Source organism: Castor canadensis, chromosome 10 (assembly GCF_047511655.1).
Source record: "Castor canadensis chromosome 10, mCasCan1.hap1v2, whole genome shotgun sequence".
Taxonomy (NCBI): domain Eukaryota; kingdom Metazoa; phylum Chordata; class Mammalia; order Rodentia; family Castoridae; genus Castor; species Castor canadensis.
In genome coordinates, this window is record NC_133395.1 from 138,448,380 (window position 1) to 138,465,233 (window position 16,854).

The window sequence follows — 16,854 nt, forward strand, 5'->3', positions numbered from 1 at the left end:
ATACCAAAATTAGTGGGTTATTGGCAAGGCAGAATGCTTGAATAACATGGTCTTAAATCAAAGATGTGTAACTAGAAGTAAAAAAAAAAGTTACAGATCATTTGATCCAATTTCACATTTTTCATATGAGAAATCTGAAAACTCATGATCATTGAATGATCTGTAATTATGTATCAGTAATTCCAGAATGCTCTTTCCCTAACTTGGCTATTATAGAGAGTGGTATTTCCAAGAGGAATGAGAAAGAATAAAGCCAGTTTGAAGGAATCACAGAGTAAAAAAGATTATTTCCTTTGTCATTTCCTGGTAGAGCTCTTTTGGACAAGTCTTTCATTAAAGCAGGGAAATGCAGAACATAATCCATTCAGCCTTCCTCAGAGAAAACACATTTTTAAGTTCATTAGTCTTATACAGCATTCTATTTATTTTAAATTGTGCAAATTAATGAAATTTACTGTAATATTTCCACCTGTGCATAGAGGGTCAATTGATCATGTCCATCCATACTTTTCTAACTTCCCAGGGCCTTGACATATGAAATGATTAACAAAAGAGGTTAAGAACCACTAGCTTCATTTTTATTGAGCTGAGTGTTTTCAGGTCCTTAAATTTGTGGAAATGTCTTCCTAAAGCAAATGGCACACAAAAGTTAGTAATGCTTAATTTAGATTTTTTTTTTTTTTTTTTTTTTTGCTGTGGGTTACTAAGAACTTATGAATTGTTTATTTCTGGAATTTTCCATTTAGTATTTTTGACCATGGTTAATCACAGGTAACTAAAGCCTCAAAAGCAAAGTTATGGATAAGGGGAGACTATTTTTATCTAATAAAAAGGTAGCATTTAAACAGAAACATTCAATCAAGGAATGACAAGGACACTACAAACTTCTTTCACAACACATAAAGAACTCAGAATGGTGCACAGCATAAGGCAAGCACCAGAACTTGTTCTCTATTGATGTTATTATTTCTTTTTTTTTCTTTTATTATTCATATGTGCATACAAGGCTTGCTTCATTTCTCCCCCCTGCCCCCACCCCCTCCCTTACCACCCACTCCACCCCCTCCCTCTTCCCCCCACCCCCTCAATACCCAGCAGAAACTATTTTGCCCTTATCTCTAATTTTGTTGTAGAGAGAGTATAAGCAATAATAGGAAGGAACAAGGGTTTTGCTGGTTGAGATAAGGATAGCTATATAGGGCATTGACTCACATTGATTTCCTGTGCGTGGGTGTTACCTTCTAGGTTAATTCTTTTTGATCTAACCTTTTCTCTAGTTCCTGTTCCCCTTTTCCTATTGGCCTCAGTTGCTTTAAGGTATCTGCTTTAGTTTCTCTGTGTTCAGGGCAACAAATGCTAGCTAGTTTTTTAGGTGTCTTACCTATCCTCACCCCTTCCTTGTGTGCTCTCGCTTTTATCATGTGCTCAAAGTCCAATCCCCTTGTTGTGTTTGCCCTTGATCTAATGTCCACATATGAGGGAGAACATACGATTTTTGGTTTTTTGAGCCAGGCTAACCTCACTCAGAATGATGTTCTCCAATTCCATCCATTTACCAGCAAATGATTTTAGAGTTTCCATTTCTTTTAGAGTTTCAAATTTCTTTGAATGTAGGTTCTCAAAGTAGTCTCTGATGATTTCTTGGACTTCCATGGTGTTTGTTGTTATCTTCCCTTTTGTATTCCTAATTCTACTAATTTGGGTTTTTTCTGTCCTCATTTTAGTCCGGTTTGCCAGGGGTCTATCGATCTTGTTTATTTTTTCAAAGAACCAACTTTTTGTTTCATTAATTCTTTGTATGGTTTTTTTTGGTTTCTATTTCATTGATTTCAGCTCTTATTTTATTATTTCTCTCCTTCTATTTGTTTTGGGATTTGCTTGTTCTTGTTTTTCTAGGAGTTTGAGATGTATCATTAGGTCATTGATTTGGGATCTTTCAGTCTTTTTAATATATACACTCATGGCTATAAACTTTCCTTTCAGCACTGCCTTAGCTGTGTCCCAGAGTTTCCGGTAGGTTGTGTTTTCATTTTCATTGACTTCCAGGAACTTTTAAATTTCCTCTTTTATTTCATCGATGATCCATTGTTCATTAAGTAATGAGTTATTTAGTTTCCAGCTGTTTGCATGTTTTTTGTCTTTACTTTTGTTGTTGAGTTCTACTTTTACTGCATTGTGATCAGATAGTATGCACGGTATAATTTCTATTTTCTTATATTTGCTGAGACTTGCTTTGTGCTCTAGGATATGATCTATTTTGGAGAAGGTTCCATGGGCTGCTGAGAAGAATGTATATTGTGTAGAGGTTGGATGAAATGTTCTGTAGACATCTACTAGGTCCATTTGATCTATTGCATATTTTAGATCTTGGATTTCTTTATTGATTTTTTGTTTGGATGACCTATCTATTGATGATAATGGGGTGTTAAAGTCTCTCACAACCAATGTGTTGGTGTTTATATATGCTTTCAGGTTTTTCATGGTATGTTTGATGAAATTGGGTGCGTTGACATTGGGTGCATACAGACTGATGATTATTATTTCCTTTTGGTCTATTTCCCCTTTTATTAGTATGGAATGTCCTTCTTTATCTCATTTGATCAATGTAGGTTTAAAGTCCACTTTGTCAGAGATAAGTATTGCTACTCCTGCCTGTTTTCGGGGGCCATTGGCTTGGTAAATCTTCTTCCAGCCTTTCATCCTAAGCAAATGTTTATTTCTGTCGGTGAGATGAGTCTCTTGTAAGCAACAAATTGTTGGATCTTCCTTTTTAATCCATTTTGTCAAACAGTGTCTTTTGATGGGTGAATTAAGTCCGTTAACATTAAGTGTTAGTACTGATAGGTATGTGGTGATTCCTGTCATTTAGTTGTCTTAGTTGTTTGAAGGTTTGATTGTGTGTACCTAAGTTGAGGTTACTCTCTACTGTCTTGCTTTTTCTTTTCCTGTGTTTTTTTTCTGCCTGCCTTTTCATGGTTAAGTTGGGTTTCACTTTCTGTGTGCAGAATCCCTTGCAGGATCTTTTGTAGTGGTGGCTTTGTGGTGGTCACATATTGTTTTAGTTTCTGCTTATCATGGAAGACTTTTCTTGCTCCATCTATTTTGAATGATAGCTTTGCTGGGTAGAGTATCCTGGGGTTGAAGTTATTTTCATTCAATGCCTGGAAGATCTCACCCCACGCTCTTCTTGCTTTTAATGTTTCTGTTGAGAAGTCTGCTGTGATTTTGATGGGTTTACCTTTGTATGTTACTTGTTTTTTCTCTCTTACAGCCTTCAATATTCTTTCCTTAGTTTCTGAACTTGTTGTTTTAATGATGATATGTTGTGGGGTAGTTCTATTTTGATCTGGTCTGTTTGGTGTCCTGGAGGCCTCTTGCATCTGTATGGGAACATCTTTCTCTAGATTTGGGAAATTTTCCATTATTATTTTGTTGAATAGATTACGCATTCCCTTCGCTTGCACCTTTTCTCCTTCTTCGATGCCCATGATTCTCAAGTTTGGTCTTTTGATGGAGTCGGTGAGTTCTTGCATTTTCTCTTCACAGGTCTCGAGTTTAATTAATAGTTCTTCAGTTTTTCCTTTAATTACCATTTCCTCTTCAAGTTCTGAGAGTCTGTCTTGTTTGTTCTATTCTGCTGGATTGGCCTTCCATTTTGTTTTGCAGTTCTGTTTCGTTCTTTTTTCTGAGGTTTTCCATATCCTGGCAGTTTCCCTCTTTAATGTTGTCTATTTTTGTCCTGAGTTCATTTATCCATTTATCCATTGTGTTCTCTCTTTCACTTTGGTGTTTATACAGTGCTTCTATGGTTTCCTTTATTTTTTCTTGTGCTTTTTCAAATTCTCTATTTTTGTTGTCTTGGAATTTCTTGAGTATCTCCTGTACATTTTGGTTGACCCTATCCAGTATCATCTCTATAAAATTCTCATTGAGTACTTGTAGTATGTCTTCTTTTAAATTATTCTTGTGGGCTTCATTGGGTCCTTTGGCATAGTTTATCTTCATTTTGTTGGAGTCTGGATCTGAGTATCTGTTTTCTTCATTCCCCTCTGGTTCCTGTACTAATTTTTTGCTGTGGGGAAACTGGTTTCCCTGTTTTTTCTGTCTTCCCGTCATGGTCTTTTGTGTCGTTACTGTCCCTGTACTGTGTGCAATTAAGTATTTTCTAGCTTGTAACAATAACAATGGTAATATTTAGAATGGAAGGGTGAGCAGAGATGGAAAGCAAGAAGTTTAAGAAAAGGGAAAAACAAATAAACAGACAAGAAGGAGAAAAGAGAACATGGTTTCATCAAGAAAGTTTCAAAGGTATAAACAGGGAGTGTTAGTGTACTAATTGACACTAAGCTGAACATGCATTAGAGAGACAGAGAGTGGATTGAAAATCAAAAATAAAAAAAACAAAGATAAGAATAAAAATAAAAAATAAGTAAATGAAAGAAATATCTATATATAAAAATTAAATAAAATAAAATGGAAAATAGAAAATTTTTTAAAAAACCCAAAAAACCAAAAAACCTCCAAATTCAAATGCAATGAAGTTTCAGTCTTAATAATTTGGGTGTCCTTCTCAGTCTCCAATCCTGGAGATGGTGCCTCAGATGTTGTTCTGTAGTTGTCTCATCAAAGGGGACGCATAAAGTAGAACAAAACTAAACACACACACACACACACACACACACACACACACAAAAAGCCCCACCAAGTGTCCCAAGTTCAAATGCAATACAGTTTCTGTAAGTTTTTCGGCTTGCAGGTGTAATTCGGTTGTTCTCTCATCAAAGGTAGGGAGAAAAAGAAAAAAAGGGTTTGGAGACAGTTCTGAGAGTGGTATCTGCAACTGTGGCTCGCCTGCCTGCTGCTCTCAGCCTGTAGCTGGCGGCGTTATTTATGCAGATCTCTGGGATGAGCTTAGCACTCACCTGGTCCCACAGGCTTTGTTTGTTCAGAGTTCTCCTGTGTGGGAGCCTCTGCTACAGGCTTTCCCCTTTCCAAGCACTGGGAAAGGTGACACTGCCCCTGCGTTGTCAGGCCTGCATGTTTATTTATAGTTCATGTGGGAGGTGGGTCTTCCCCCCTCTCCTGTGCAGTTTTCCTCCCACAACCACTTTCACAAGCTTTCCTGCTCCTGATTATTGGGTGGTGCTGCTGCTCCTGCCGGCTGCCATGTTTATTTACAGTTCACGTGGGAAGTGGGTCTTCCCTCCTCTCCTGTGGTGTTTTTCTCCCTCCGCCACTCTCACAAGCTTTCCCGCTCCTGGTTGCTGGGTGCACACCCCGCTCCTGCCAGAGGCTCTCCTGCCTGCCCGGCTTGTTTATTTACAGTCCCGGGAAGGATTCCCTTCCCTCAATCTTCAGCGCTCAGGGCGCCACACCCTCTTTCCAGCGTGTCTTAACTGTTCTTATTGCTTATTACTCAGTTTCTCTTTTTTTCCCTGGGTGGAGGTCAGTCTGTCAAGGGGGCTATGCTGCTTTGGCCCAGGCTTGTCTGTGGGGGTACCGTGGTACTGTGAAGCTCACCTGGTCCGTGTCTTCCCAAGCCGTCTGGGTGCCGGCCACTGGTGGCCCGGGGGCCCTCCTCGTTTCTCCGTTTAATGTGAGGTGGAGATTCTCTGTGCCAGCTGGAGATGTGGAGGGGTCAAAGTTATGCCTTTTCTCAGTGGTTATGCCTGCAAAGTGTGTCTCCAGCATCTCTCCAAGATTTCACTATAGGAGGCTCGCTTTCTGCTTCCTACCTCTAGCCGCCATCTTGGAATCTCTTGATATTATTTCTTGAACCACTTGGTGAGGTGACTTAACCATCAGCAGTAATAACCACCATCACCATTACAGAGAGTCTCTTGGTGCCAGTCCCTGAGCTAAGCACTTCTCCAATCTCTTAGTCACCTAGGCTTGTATTTTATCCAAGTAAAATATCTAGATTTGTTGAAAGGCAGCTTGTCTTTATCAAAAGTTGGACAGTGTTGTGGGAAAATGTTCAAGCATTTGCACTCTACTGCTCATCTGTATGCATCCTGAGTGAAGTTTTTTCTCAGTGGTGGTCTCCTTGGAACCACAAACCAATGGATACCAAGGGTCTATAGCAACTTACATGTGCTAAACTATGTAACAACAGACTTTAAAATATAACTGTATTTCTTGCAAAAGAGCATATTATAATTGCAGAATCTCAGAAGAATGAATGGAACTTCTACATTCTTCTGTCTTAAAGCATATTCAAAAAAGCAGATTATTCCATCATAGCAGCTCTTTTTCTAATACGGGGATGCTAGTGAAGCCTCTGTTTGCAAGATAACAAGTGGATTACATGGTTCTTTCCAAGGTTTTCCTCAACTTTGGGAATTAATGATGAGAAGAGTGGAGTTTACTTAGATAATGTCTTCATTTCTTATGGTGTCATTGCCTTAGTTTTCATGGTCTTAAAACTTAAAATAAGGATCTTATTTTTCCTTTACCTATTATTTCTTTAATAATCTTGAGAGCAGACAGAGATGCCGATGCTATTTCTCTCATTACACAGATTAGAAAACTGAGGTTTAAAGAGACTACATGCCTCAGCCAAGGTCATCCTTTGAGGTGATGCCAGCACCAGAAATAGCATGTCTGTCTACTTGCCTTCTCATGTGAGTCTCTGTCCTTTAGTCTCTTCTGACTGCTAAAATGTACTGTTCCTGTCCTCCCTTGAATTCCTTGAAATTTTTTTAAATTGGAGTATAGAAACTGTGATAAGACTGACCAGACACAAAGAATGCTATATAAAAAAATGGGTCTTTTTGTTGGTTCTCTCCTACACAATTTCACAGCCACACTGTATGAGAAGCATGATAATCCATTAAGATCTTGTTCCCATTAAATCTAGCTAGAACTAGATTTTGCCGAAATTAAAGATACATCTTGTGGCCTGACTGCTCAGATGAGTATCCTGGGAGTCAGAGATGCATTGCTGTTCAGGGAAGCAAGAATGAGCTTTGCAAATTGTTTCTATCCCACTTCTTAGAGACTTAAAATTCAGAATTGACACCATATATTATAAATCAGTACAATTCATCATCCTTCTTGCACATATTTTCAGGGAAATAAAGTTGCAAAAGTCATTAAATCCTCCCATGATTCAAGACTTATGACCTTAGGTGGCAGTCCAGCAGGTAGCTTACCAGGTGTATTAAAGAACCCTCATTATGGACATATAAGAGTATGTCCTCCAACTCACCAAGCTATCTCTTCATCAAATGGAAATGGCACTGAGAAGCTAGGAAAACTTTTGTAGGTGTCTGACTTTTGAGGTCATCTGATGAGGTACTTATTTCTAGTTCCTAAGCCTGACTCTTGATTGCTAGCTATTTCAAACACGATAGTAATAACACTGTCCAAAACTTCTCACAGCCCCACTATATGAGAAAACTGTAATTTACTCTCTTGTTCTCTAGTGCCCAAGTACAGAATAAATTGAACCATCCAGGTGGCCCTTGAATTATGTTTTGTCATTTACTATTTAGGGATAAGTTGAGTCTTCCTCTATGAGGTCTTTCAGGACAGATCTGGGACCTTATTTTTCCTCTGCCTTTCTTCCTGTCCCAGACAAGTACTTAGTTAGATGGGTCAAGACATTGTCAGTGTCTTGAAACACATGAATAACTGACACTGAAATTTTCACTGTGAGTAATGAGGTAATGACATCGATGATGGAAATAAATGCCTGGCACATGTGCTACCACTCTTCCTTGCCTTGTTCATTATAGAAATTACTAATCTCTCATGACATCCTTCCCCTCTGGGTGTAGATATGATCTCAGGACCCTTCTGCATGGTATAAACCATCCATTACTGTTGATTTGAGTTGGGACACAAGAAAAGTGCTGTTTCTCACCCTTGAAAAGATATTGGGGACAATAGACAATTTTATGTAATTGTGTTTTGCAGTGCTGGGATGCTGGAGCCCAGAGTCTTGAGCATGCTATGCAGGTGTTCTACCACCAAGCTACATCCCTAGCCCTGAAAATTTTATATTTGCACAATAGAAAAAGTAGCTTCCAGGAAGTGACCTGATATAGACTTTAGAAAGAAAATATATATCTAACTGATTGTAGAAAATTTCTGTCTCCTTCCTCCTTCAAAAGTCATATTAATTTTTATTTTAAATTCACAAGTGAATCCAAAGTACAACCAAACAGGCAGAACCTGAAACCTGCAGAACAGATCAATTCTAAACATGATCTCTATGGCTTGATTCTCCAGGAGTTAATCTGTGCAGATGGATAATATCAGTTTCCTTATTAGGAAGTTGGACTGGAGAAAGATATAAGAAGGTACAAAGAGTAGATGTAGACTGGCATCGTCATCAAGACATGGCATGTGAACTTTTCTGATGGGTAGTTAATGAAAACTGGAGCAGGTTTATATTGAGTGGACTCATCACCAGTCTGTGATTATCCCTAATGTGCCAATTTGACAATGAATTAATCGTAGCAGCCAATTCCAGGACTATTACAAACACTTCTTCAATTCCAGGGGTATAACTCAGTTAGTGTTTATTTAGCGTGCCAGATACCAATGAGGACCAGGCATTTCTTAGCAGATTACCTTCAAGTAGTGGCTCAGGAATCCAAGTCCTTCCCTTCTTGGAATGCTGTTGTCTTAAATAAATACATGGCCCCCTAAATCATAGCCAAAGGGATCATAGACAGGAATGCATATGATCCTAGCCTGGCTCGAAGTGGTAGATCCAAATCCTTCTGGATGTAATGCAACCACATGGCTTCCACTTAACTGCAAGGGAGCCTATAAAAGGACTGTTCCAGAAAGAGGAAAAAACAATGAGTCTCACTGTCTAAGGCACCATTAAACTTGACTAGTCTGTGGCAGGAAGAACTATGTTTTCAGAAAATGAGTGAAGATTGGGAAAGATTACTTTCTCAGACATTGAAGATCACTGTCCCCATTTCACTGAGTACTATATAGACTAAATTAAGTCATCCACCAGAAAACAACTATCTAGTTTGGGTGGTAAGTAATAGGAAGTACAGTCATCACTTATTTAGTAATCCTAGGAATATTTGTATGTATCAACCATTGCACAGGTAAAGCCTGCTTACCACCACTTTCTTCGTGAGTCCTGCATCATTTCTAGTGCTTTGTATTAGACTGTGAGCACTTTACTTGATGTGGACATTGGCCCCTCATGGGAGCAGCTCATCAACCTTGACTGCAAAAAAAAAAAAAGAAAGGAAAGAAAGGGATCAGATTTACTGCTCTAGGGAGGAGAAACTGCCTCTTAATTAAGATCTGGCATTTGTCCTGCCATGTTTGAATAATTCCTTTTTTCTTCACATTTCTTGGCCTACTTACCACTAAGATCATATTTAGCTTTTTTTTTTTTTTTTTTAGTCAAAGTATGCAACCACATTTTCTTCAGCCTCTTTCTTAAAAGGGTAACTCATGTTCATTTTTGGAAGATCTAATGAGATTACATATTCAAACATCACTCTATATTAAATGATAAGTAGTGGACATTCCCTGTGAGATTTTTATTCCATTATCCCACCAGTGTTAAGAGCCTTCATACCTTTGTAAAAATAATTGTTATTAATTGCTTATGTATCCATCAGAAGTTTTTGTGAATATATGCAAATGTGCATATGTAATTTTCAAAGGTTATTATATCAGGAAATTGTAGAAGCAGGAACTGGAACAAGCCATCTAAGTAAATGTTTGTATTCCCTAAACAAGTGGTAATGATTGGAGAAGAACAACCTAATAATTCATCTTCGCTATTTATTTTCCAGATCAGATTTTTGAAGAGATTTTTCATGACTAATGAAAACTTCTTTTACTTGAGCTCTTATTTATTTTCAGTAATTTATGTTTTAAACTTTCTGTTTAGATTTAAAATTGGTTTTAGTTTTATTTATATTAGGACTAAACTTTCACAGGTAGGAAAAAATGCCACTCTTAAAAGGGAGTTTCTTTTCACTCTTGTTGAAATGTAGATGAAAACAGGGACATGTATGTATAAGGCCTTTTTGGGATGATTTGCATCATAACAGCAGCTTTCAAGACTATCAGGTGTAAGCTCTGGTTTATAATCTGATAATTAAAGAATCTTTGCACATTCATAGATCTAGATTATTAAATAAGATCTCAGTTTTAAACCAGGCCCCCTCTTCCAAATATGTTCCACAGAATGCTACCTTTGTGGTCATCTTCATTTAATTGTTTGGTGCCTTAACCACCACACATTGATATTTTTAATATATAACATGTGTGACAGGGGAAAATTAAACATGGTTTTGTATTAAAGCATATTTAAGCAATGATGGATTTGATAAGATTAAATGTTTTCTTGGCTACAGGCTTCTGGGATGTAGAAAGAGCTATGCTGAGCCCTGTAAATCTCCATGTTAAATAGGCTTTAGTTTGACTTCACTATCCCTTCTTGGTCGTTTCTAGCAACTTTGGGAAATTCAGATTTACTCTTATTTGTGCCATTGAAATCTAGGCAGTTGTAGTTAGGTCCTCAGATAAACCCATTCAATTCCCAATATATAAATATATATTCTGTCCATACTATATAGGTTCAGTTGTCTGTGTACAAATACTTTGAGAACAGAATGTTCAATACCTTATACGTCAGGTGATTTTAGAGTCAGAATGGTCTGCTGCTAAGAAGCCTTAACCTTTCACAGTTAGAAAAGTGTAAGTTTTAAAGTCTGCCTACTAGACCTAGATATGATCTCAGGAATAAGGAAAATCTAATGAAGTAAAAGAATCTTTTTTTATTCAAGGACAATTTGGACCTGCTAAGTTTCTAAAATTAGAAATTAACCTTAAAGGTTAATTTTAAATAACTTTTACATAAATTTTCAAATTTAAGTTTATTCTGGAATTGGTCATTATTAAATAAATAAAATCAATCATTTAATACCCAAGTAAATTCATTTGTAGCCCCTATGTCTCTCTTTATATGTTCTTAATTGTTAACTATATATCTATGTCATACTTTTATTTGGCAATGGCCTTTCATATTTCATATAGCAGTTTTCTGATATGAGTTACATTGATTTCATGATGTCCTTCTACAAATTGTACAGTTTTATTTTACAGTTGATTTGCATTTTATTTTTATTACATGATATGATGTTTAAATCATGCATCAACTTGGAAGGGCTGGATTTTGGGAGCAACTTATTCATGAAGCTGTGCATAATGAGTACATAGATGGCAAAAATATATTATATGAAAATATATGTCAACAAACCTCATAAATTACATGTAATTTATTCTTATTTTTTTCTGATCCTTAGCTATGGAGTCTTTAATTTTCCAGTGAATACTGAATTCTTGACTATTTTCAGGTTCCCATTTCCAGGTCCCACTTTGGTGAAACATTTGATTTAATCCTTGGTTTGTGAAGACGTATTTCTGGTTCAACCAGTAGGTTGTTCGTTCAAGGCTTAAAATTTTAGTAGTTTAGAAGCAAGAGTAGGTATGGGCTGGCTTCATCATTCACCATCTTCTGCAGAGCCCTACTGCTATTCGACTTTATGGCATAGAATGATGGACAGCCAGACTGGATGACAAAGTTGATAACTTTGACTAGCAATTTGCTTCTCAAGTGTAGCCTCCTAGGCATGATGTTCTTTTTCTCAAAAACATCCTGCCAGATAAATTCCCAATGGCTAAACTTGTTATTCGAGATAATGCTTATGTTTATCTCCCCAAAGTTACAAAACTTCTTTCCTTCATAAACCGAGCATCTGTTCACCTGGATTGCCAGTTACCTGGAGAGCAAAGTTGTTTTCCTTCTCTATGTTCCAGAGTAGCCACACTTCCTCTACCTACAGAGTCCTTATTCATCAGCTTGCATCCTATTTGTCTTTTCAAGACTTAAAAAATTTCTAGCTTTTCCAGGATAAACAAGTTAATAAACCAATAAGCTATTAATAGTTTCATAGACTGCTTCAATAACATTTTCCCCTCCATTCCAAATAAAGTTGTCAGTTGTTACCAATAATGATTGTATTGCTCTTATAATAATGTATTTTAGCTCACTTATTTGACTTAATGCTATCTAAAATGATATTAAAATATTCTTTAGTATTTTAATTATTTGCACATGTTTTGATATCTCTGTGACATGACATCAGTTCCTTGAAAACAGAAAGAATATATTAATCATTGCTTCAGTTTTCTAGTATCTTGTTTTGTTTTTCACTTGATAAGTGTTCAATGAATTTGACTTAACATTTTAGAGAATAAAGAAAACTCATCTAATTTTCTCTATCTCTGTTCAAAACCAGTGGGGATCCTGTAATGTTTTTACACAGTATCATTTGCTTATAGTTGTCGTGCAGATGTGCTTGACAGGAATGCAGGAGGAAAAGTTCTACGTATTTCAGGGATGAAGCCAAAGTGTACAGTTGTATACAACTCTTATTTCAGCACTATGAATACATTCATAAACATATACAATGAAGACTTGCGCTTTGATGATTTTGTGATGAATCACATGCAACAATCACCAGAATTTTAAAATATTCTTCACAGTGCAATTCTCTTGAAAGTCTTATTTTTGTTCCTCTGAATATAATTATTTCACAATTAAGAGAAGACAAAATATAACAGTTGGGTGTTTTGTTGCTGTGGGTTGTTGCTTTTTATTGTGTTTGCTCTATCCTACATTGTGCCATAGAGAAGATGGGGCAGTTTTTCCTTATCTTCTATTGCAGTAAAAATGCACAATGTTTTTAAATCTCATGTATAAATACTGATTTTTTTACAGCCACTGGGATGGTGAATATGAAAAAATGCAACTCATTATAATATTTCTAATGTTCTATTTTTAAAATAGAAAGCAATTTCTCAATTTAGTCATCAATTCTCTACTTTAACAATAGTGCCTTGATTCTATGCATGCCAGTGAATCTGAGTGGTTACCTTTTTCAAGTTCTTACTAATATGTTCTCTGAAAATTTTGGAAATTTTCTTTCTGGGTATTCATTGATATTTCACTACTCATCACAGTGGTATATATGCTTCATTGAGCTCAACCTAAGGGCATTCAAATTTAAGGAAATGAATGTGGAAATGGGCCAACAGAAATAAACATCACAACTGGTAAGTTTGATACTCCTACTTCATCCTTCTCCCAAATATATGAAAAGTAGGTGCTTTTGCCTGAGACTCAGTTCTTTGTGTAGTTCAGCCCACAGAATTATTCCTAGTGCATCTTTTCTTTCAATCCAGCCCAACAGCTTTAGCCTATATACAGAGGTGGCTAAGTCAGAACTTGGTTGTTTTTTGTCTGTCTCAATCCGTGATATAGATAGAACCTCAGTTTGAGACAAGTTCTGGTGGTAGACCCAGAGTAGATTTTTTACCTGACAATGTTGTTTGTATTACAGTTGACCTTTTGAAGTCTTGTGTTCCTTCACTGAGCACTTTTCTTGGAGGTTTGCTATATGTCTGATGGTACAATGATGAGCATCATAGATACAGCCCATTTCCTTACGGATATTTTTTCTAGTGTTTCTTCCTACTGGGGATTGAACCCAGGGCCTTTGCATGGCAGGCAAATGGTCTACCATTGAGGTATAGCCCATCTGTGTAACCATAGATCTTATGTTTTGGAAAGCACAGTGGTACTAGAAATACCTGTGGGAAGTAGGGGTTTGGATAGAAAGTAATCATACAAATGTATGTGAAATATACAATAAATCCACAATGCTATGAAAGAATTTGAAAGGAGACTCAGTACTGGCAGGAGTTCCAAGAAAACTTCCCTCTGGGGCATTTGAACTGAAATTTTAGAAATGTGTTAATATAAACAATGACAGTAATATAAGGTGGTCAGAAAAATGAGCAATATAGGCTGATAAAAAATATCTTAGTCTGGGTAATTTTTACATCTCAAAACTTTATTTCTTATGATTCTGGAGGCAGGAAGGTCCAAGGTTCCAGAAGACTGAGTATCTGGTGAAAGCTCTCTCTGTCATAAGGGATGCCTTCCACATGCCCTCCAAAAGGCCCCAACTCCTAATATTGTTGATTCAGGGATTAGAATTCAACATATAAATTTGGGGGGATGCAAAAGGTCAGACCATAACAAAGATGGAATTCTGTTAATTCACTTATATTTATAGATTGAGAACCTACTATGTGTCTATGCTTTTCTCAGTCCTGAGGTTTAAGAAAAAGAGAATGTTTCCCCAAACTGAAGCAGTGGCTAGGTACAACAGGGGATGTTGCAAGGTGAGGCTAACTCAAAACAATCATTGTAAGTAAACTTTAAGATGTTCCTCAATTCAGATGCACTTATTTTCTTTGCACTGGGTACAGGGAGGGATTGCATACCTTCCAGTGACTGGATTAGAAAGTTTCCTAGGCATTCCAGTCACTAGTTGTGTGACCTTAGGCAAATTACTTAATCTCTGTTTGCTTCTCTTTTATCTTCTGTAAAGGATAATGTTAATAACATAACACATTCTTGATAGATTTGGGTTAGGATTTTATAAGAGCCTAGTCCATGTTCAGCATTTACTCTCATATAAATATTAGAGATTATAGTTATATGGCAATTTTGCCCATTGGTGGCTAAATTAGAAAAGGATTGAGGAAAATAACTGTAAGTAAATTGTAGCAATTACTGACAACAGATTTATTCAAAGTAAATTTCAAGCAATAAATAAAACTTTTCATATGAAGTCAAAATGCAGAAAGGGTGCAAAAAAACATTGGAAAGCAGAAAAAATGGTGATGTAAACTGATTAAAAATATGCGTTATAAAATGACACCTAGGAAAACTGAAAATCAATGAAGTTTTGTTAATTGCTATATTTGGAAGGGAAAGATGAATGTTTGTAATAAACATAAATGAAAGATTTTTAAAAATGGTCCCCTTGGAACACAGAAGCACAAACAAATGCTCATAATTTTGTGGCTTGCGTTGAAGTATTTCTTAAATGTCCTTGAAAGTTCCCAAAGACAATCTTTCCTCAGGAAAGTATTTCTCCTGGGAGTAAATAATGTTCTTGCCTAGAAATGAAGCGTAGTGTAATATATTATATTGCAACCAAACTGATCGCAAGACTGGCAGAAGAGGTTCAGAAAAAAATGTCACATTGAAATCTAAGGCTTGAGTCTCTGTATCCAAATTTCCATAACATCTTAAGGGATGCCCTTTGCATTAAATCAAAATAACCCAGAAAGGAGTTTTGACTATTTTCTACTTATCCATCAGAGGGATTTATTTGAAATCATTATTGAACTGAGAATGTCCTGCCTTCAATTTCTTACAGTTAGCTGCACAATTGGTAAACTAAGGATTCTTTTACCATAAAAAGGTCCGTCTTAAAGAGTCCTAAAGCAATGATATTTTAAGTATCTATTTGCTTTCAAAGAAATCTTTGTACTTTCCAAAGTGCCTTATGTGCATCTCTATGAGGCAGGTAGAGCAAGTCCTGTCAACAGTATTTTATAGAAGCAATGGAGGTTTTAAAGCAAAGCTTCTTTGCCAAGGTTATTCTGTGAGTGAGACATGGATTTCATCACAGAAATGACTGAAACTCTAGCAAGGAAGCTAGTAGGGGAAATGGAGCCTTTGGTTCATCTTTTCCGAAGAGTCTTTGCCCATCACCTAGTTATAATAGGAAATGAGGGCATTAAGTAGCATCTACCACCCTCATATTATTTAGCAACTCCTGAGGAAATGAGGGTGGATATTTCCTATCCTGGTGAATATTACCAACTGTCCCTATGATTGATCACATGCACTTTATAATTTGGATTCTGACTCCATCACTTACTAGTTGTGTATCCTTGGAGGAAGTTGCTTGACCTTTCAGAGCTTCTTTTTCCTTCCATTATGTGAAAATTTTAATACTGTCTTATGTTTATTTATTTTTTATTCACAAATATTGGTTAAGTACCTACTACATGTCAAATATTCTGCTTAGAATGACTAAATTCTCTAGGAAGCCAAAAGGCATTTTTCAGTGGATAGAAGTCAGGAAAAGTAAGAGGTAAGAGTTAAACTGACCTTAAAAGAAGATGAAAGGCTCAGATAAGAGGGAAAGAGAAATGACTCTCACACAGTTCCAAAAGGAAGGTCTGGAGACATTTAGAACCATGCTATGTTGTGATTTTGGACATACTGCATTTCTGGTCTTGGTTTGCAAATGTAGAGTTTGCAAATCTAGGGTTAAAAGAGGAGAGTCATAGAATGTGGTACAGATTTGATAAATTACTGAGTGTATTTGTAAATAAAACTATTCTCCATAAGCCCTATCCATACCAATTATCATAGCGCTCTTAAATTTTCTGAGTCTGGATATAGACTCATAATTTTATTCATTTAAGCCCTTAGCCTTTAAATTGGTGGGAAGTTCTTCTTTCCTGGTCTAAAATGTTTAATTTTTTTTTTAAGGAAATGGACCTAAATAGGTGGAATTTTTAAAAGAAATGTATTTTAGATTTTATGATTCAAAAATCTAGAAAAATGTTAGTTTGATGTTTGCCATTTTACCTTTGGATGCACTGCACTTTTCCCTCTGTAAGAAAGAAAGGAAGAGCAAGAAAGGAAGGGAGAATGAAGGAAACACTGTAACCATTGGATTTCAGATGTCAGATCATGGAAGTATTTCCCTACTTGAGTTTGATTTATGCTAATAATAAATTTTAGGGGAGATAACATAGTTAAAGATAATTTAGAAGATTCTAAGCTATTTAATTCTGGATATTATACTTAGACATGATAGGATTTGAGTAAAACACCCTTTCTTCCTTTCAGATAGAACTCAAGTTTCTCAACTAGTGGAATTGCTAAACCCAGTGGTAAAGATCAGTTTGTGCTAACTCAGT

The 16,854-nt window shown here is 36.4% G+C and overlaps 2 protein-coding genes across 7 annotated transcripts in view; both read left to right on the forward strand.

The window, feature by feature from the left end:
* Window positions 1–16,854, forward strand: part of Grm7 (glutamate metabotropic receptor 7) — a 797,981-nt gene that overhangs the window by 35,541 nt on the left and 745,586 nt on the right. The window lies entirely within an intron of this gene.
* LOC109678979 (uncharacterized) overlaps window positions 1–16,854 on the forward strand; it is a 68,370-nt gene that overhangs the window by 33,930 nt on the left and 17,586 nt on the right. The window lies entirely within an intron of this gene.